This window comes from Anastrepha ludens, chromosome 2 (genome assembly GCF_028408465.1).
Source record: "Anastrepha ludens isolate Willacy chromosome 2, idAnaLude1.1, whole genome shotgun sequence".
Classification (NCBI taxonomy): Eukaryota; Metazoa; Arthropoda; class Insecta; order Diptera; family Tephritidae; genus Anastrepha; species Anastrepha ludens.
Window position 1 is genome coordinate 30,687,427 of NC_071498.1, and position 5,408 is coordinate 30,692,834.

Here is a 5,408-nt window from a genome sequence, read left to right on the forward strand (position 1 = left end):
CTTTACTGATTGAGGCTGAAAGTAAAAGAGAAATCATTAACAATTTCAAATGATTTTAAGATGGAGATCAGCGTGTGCATTGAATAACGGTAGTTATGTTTGTGGGTAACACCTCCAAAAAAATCAAAAATTCGTTTGTATTACTTTTATAGAAATATTTGAAAAATTATCAAAGTGGGCTCAAGAACATTACCAGGTCCTACCACCTGCGGACTGGACTGGTTAATATTCTGTATAAAAGCGGGAAAATTTTGCGAAAGGTTCCTAAACCGCCAGAATATTTGTTCTTGTATACTTAAAATCACCCAACGGCAGTCTCCAAGACGGAGACTATATCGGCCGTAGCTTACAAAAAAAAAGTGCCCTAATTGTCAACTTATAATATTTTATACAAGTACGCCGCTTTCACTTTTGTTTTATGGAAAAAGAAACACGGCAGTTGTATAGCAAACGAGGAGAGCACATCAAATGCTCCAGAATCGAGGCCAACAGGTAGATAGTGGGCTATTCTAAATATTGTAAACTTTGTAAATCGGAGCTTCAAATTCAGTAAAAATTACAAAATTGAAAAGAAACTTACTTTATAATACAGTTATACAGTATAAAATATACAAATTTTTAACCAGTATTTTAGAAACCCTCTGGATATGCAATTCTATATATTGTCCATTCAATTTTAGTACACTGAGGTGTAACGTCTTCGATAGGTAGGACAAGTATCATACCTCGAATGGAAGACAACATAATTGCAAAGAAGACTTTTAACTCTCGCTCTGTGGGCAGCAGAAAGCACTGATGGCCGCCAAGAAGGCTGATGTGGAAGACGATCTGCGTAGAATGAACCTAACAAGAAGGCAAGCAATGAACTGAGTCGTATGGACTGCAATAGTAAAGGAAGCATTGGCTCAGCCCCAAACTGTACGAATGTCATTCAATAAGTTCAGAGAGATGGTACTGCTGGCGTATATTGAGATTATGTTTAGTTAGTAGCATATCTTAGAAGAACACACACCAAGCTTCTGCCAAATTGGTCTATTTATTTGGCATTCGTTTGAATCGAGGAAGTCGAGCGATTTAAAAAAAAAAGGGGCGAAAAGTATTTCATGTGTGGAATTTCACGCCTCAGTTGTTGTGGTGGTAAAATTAATGGAAATAGGGTTTCAACTCGTTTCACATCCCCCCTATCCTCTTTGGCTCCCTCAGATCTCTCGGTCTACTATTTGTTCCACAATTTGAAGAAATGGCTGGCGGGAAAAAGATTTTATTCAAACGACCAGGTGATTGCAGAAACGAATGGCTGTTTTTCTGACTTGAACAAGCCCTATTGTGTAGAAGAGATCAACAAATTATAATAACAAACAGCGTTGGAAGAAGTGTATAAGCGTAAAAAGATAGTATATCGAAAAATAAGAAAGATAAAGTTTTTATTTTTCGATTAACTTTTCAAACCACCCTCGTAAATGCTATTTTGGTGATGATGATGAAGAAGGTGCAAGTTTGAAGTAGCTCAAAAATCGTGTTGATTTTTAACATTTTTTTTCAAGCGATGCTGAGCATTTTCTTCTATATCCAAGACCTCCTCGGAATTGTGAACTAGACAGCTAAATAATACAAACTGGTAAGCAATGGAGCGCATAAAGCCCAAAATAAAGATTTCCATCATTCAATATATTTTTTTTTTATTCAGAGACTCCTAACTGCGCTGTTAGATTTCTCAGTGTGCTTTTTAAAGCAATTCCTGAAGTTGGCCACTTTCCTTCTCAATGGAAAAAATCGACCATATAATGATACCGAAGCCAGAAAAAATAAAGCCAAGGCAGCTTCATACAGACCTATAAGTCTGCTGCCATCTCTCTCCAAACTATTTAAAAAGTTGCTAAAACGAAAACTGATACCGCATCTGCAGCAAAACAATATTGTTCCAGCTCATCAGTTCGGTTTTTGTGAGAAGCACGACACAATTGAGCAAGTCAATCGTATCAGCTCCGAAATAAGCAGTGCTTTTCAATGACGGTAATATTGCTCAGTCATATTTCTTGATGTAGCTAAAGCGTTCGACAGAGTATGGCACGAGGGACTTGTCTACAAAATCCAACGCACACTGCCACAAAGCTCACACAAAGTATTAGAATCGTATCTTACAAATCGGTTGTTTATGATAAGATACCTAACTGATCAAGTCGCTATTAAAGCCGGCGTACCACAAGGCAGTGTACTGGGTCCGCTTTTATATGCAATATGCACGGCTGACCTTCCAACGAATATTTACATCCACGTTTGCTGATGACACTGCAATCTTTTTTCGAAAGATCTTCATTGGCTAATCAATTCCCCTTCCGGGCCCATAGCCTTGATCACAGAGTCCTTCTCTACAATACCATCATCAAACCAATCTGAACGAATGCGTCACAACTGTGGAGTAATGCAAGTGCCAGCAATATTGCAATTATACAACGAAGTCAATCTAAAATATTAAAAATGGTTACTGGAGCTCCGCGGTACATAGCCAATGAAAATATTCATCGAAACCTAAATGCAGAAATATCAGTAATCCGACAAAACTGCTACCAAATCTGAGGCACCACCCAAATTCATTGGCTCGGTCGCTGTTGCATACCGTCAATTCGTCACATCTCAGAAGAATTGACCTTTCAACCCTGTGATGCTTATTTGAGGCCCCCATAGCAACCTTAACCTTCTTCAAGAAGCTGTAGGCACTATAATTTGGGTTAAGAGTCGAAAGCTTATTGTTAGTATTAAAATTAATTAATAGGTTAGGTTAGGTCAGCCTGGTAGGCAACAAGCCACGCATAGACCTTTTGGTCCCTAGCGATACCAGATGGAGACCGACCTCTATGAATACCGAAAGTAGACATCACGTAGGATGTCAGCGCTGGGAGATCTGCTTTTGAGACGTCCTCCAGACCCTCAAACAATGGGGCTCCCAAGCATTTTAAACGCGTTTTTAATAATGCCGGACAGACGCACAGAATGTGTTCTAAGGTTTGCTAAACATCCTCTCTGCATTTTCTGCATTTGTCCGTGTTAGCAATCCCTATCTTGTACGCATGTGCAGCCAATATATTATGACCTGTTAGCATACCTATGATAGTTCTGCAGTCCTTTCGCGAGAGCGTAAGTACGAATATATATGTACCTATTAAAACAAATTACTAAGAAAGTTATTAAAAAAAAGAAAAAAAAATGGATGATTAATTTTAATTTAAAGTGATTGAGGTAATGTGCGTAGGCATGTATGCTCATTTTTTGCTATTTACGAGTATTAATAAAAATACGAATTTTAAAAAATCATTGCTTGTTTATTACTTGGGCCCTTGATAATGCTCGATTCGGAGCGACCTAAAAAATCGCTGTTCGGTCGTTCTCTACTTTTAATGTAACCTCGAGTTCTTGGCCATCATGACGAAATGTAACTTTATTAAATTCAGGTTTTTGGTCGTTAAAAAGTGGACATTTTGTAATTTTAATTCATGCGAATTTTCATTCAATAGATTCTAATTTTTTTTACGCTTCCATAAAAACAAAAATAGTAATTACCAGTTAATTAGTTGACATAAGCATCGGTGCTTTTCGGTGCTTAAAAACACACAAGTCCTCATACTGGTCTTTCTAGCACATCTGGCATATGAACGCGTGAATTTTACTCTCCGCTTCATTCCCCTATCACTTCAAAAATATTTGCAATTACGAATGCGTTTCGAGGTCATTGCGTTCTAAATATTCCAAATTACAAAAAAAACTTACGTGATTCATATGTGCATGGGCAGAATGCACATTGTACATGCATACATACACACATCCATACATACATGCATAAATACACACGGGTTCATACACATATATGTACATACTCTTGTATATTTAGCTGAATAGCAATGCAACGGCTGCTTATGCCATAGGTTCGGTAATAAGTTGCATAAGTATGCGTGTATGTATGTGTGTAGTGCAGTTTATGAAGCAGAAATCGGAAAAGCGTGCATTTAACGCATTTGTAACTTCTCACCTGCCTGCCACGACTAATTGCATTTAAAAGAGCACAGCCCTGGTTCAAGGCGTTAATGCGCAAACAAGGGTGCCGCCACGATAGGGCCGCATCGAGTCACTTCGGGCTGTGGGGTTTTCAGTTGCGGGAATTCGCTACCAACTTTCTGCTTTGAGGACTGACTAATGTTATTTATACCAAAGAGCTCTCATTTTCAAATCACTTTGATGTGGAGTATCGCAAAAGTATCACTGCAAATACATTTTTTTTTTAAGCTTTCACAAATTTGGTTCAAAATTTCGACTGCAAATTTCTGCACAGTTTCTAATATTACTAAAGTAATGCACTATAGCACCTGCAGTTTCCACTTTGCGTGATTAGTTGTCACATAAGCGAAAAATCGTATTTCCCCAGTGTAAAGTATTCGCACAAATGATGGGCACATCGCTCATTCACTTCAATAAAGTCCTAATCCAAAAGAAATTTTTTCAAGGCAAGTAAGCAAAAATTACCACAAACTCTTCTTTTACGCCGTCTAAAAAATGCATGGCTATATCTGTCCACTGTATCGGATTAGAAGAAAATATGTCTTCACTATTCCTTGGGGAGGCAGAGTAAATTGCAAGCGTCACAACCATTTTTCTCCCCATTTCGGTTTATGGGCTTATGATACTCTTGCAGTAAATGCGCGAAGTGCATTTAAAATTCTGACTAAATCATTTTTTAGCTGCCTGCTTATGTATGTATTCTCGAATGCACCCCATAATTCGAAACAAGGTGTGTTCCAAAATAAACAGTCTTTTTTTAATAAGAGCAAGGAAAAATTTTGGTTTAAAAAAAATTACACAGGTCTACAAAAACTCTTTTTTTTTGTGGTTTTTTATGGGACAAATCGCCTGAAATCAACGCTATGTTTTAGTAATTTGACACTTGAGCTGTGGGCTATAAAACTGCATACTTAGAAAATGTTTTTAAAAATTTGTTTCTGTGTATTTATTTGCTAAGTTTTTTAAATCTAATTTAGCTGCTGAAGGACTTGATCTTCCGTGCGACTTTTCTTCTGTCATAAATTATACCTTGAACTTTGAAACTCTATGTCTTTCTCCTGAGGATATTATGTAGTAATACTTTACTTAAACTGAAATTTTCCTCTCAAAGTGATGCTGATGGACATTCAGCAGTTTTGAACTGTCTACTACAGGGTCCGACACTCGAAGTGTAACCAACTTCAGACCACTTACGCAGCTAATTCACAGCCCATGGACGTTTCAGCAGGACTCGGCACCGTCTCACAAAGCTCGAGTGAACCAGGAATGGGTAAAAAACAACGTGTCGAACTTCATAATGTCCACACAATGGCTCTCAATCTCAGCAGAAGTGAATCCGATTTATTATTCTCTTTGGG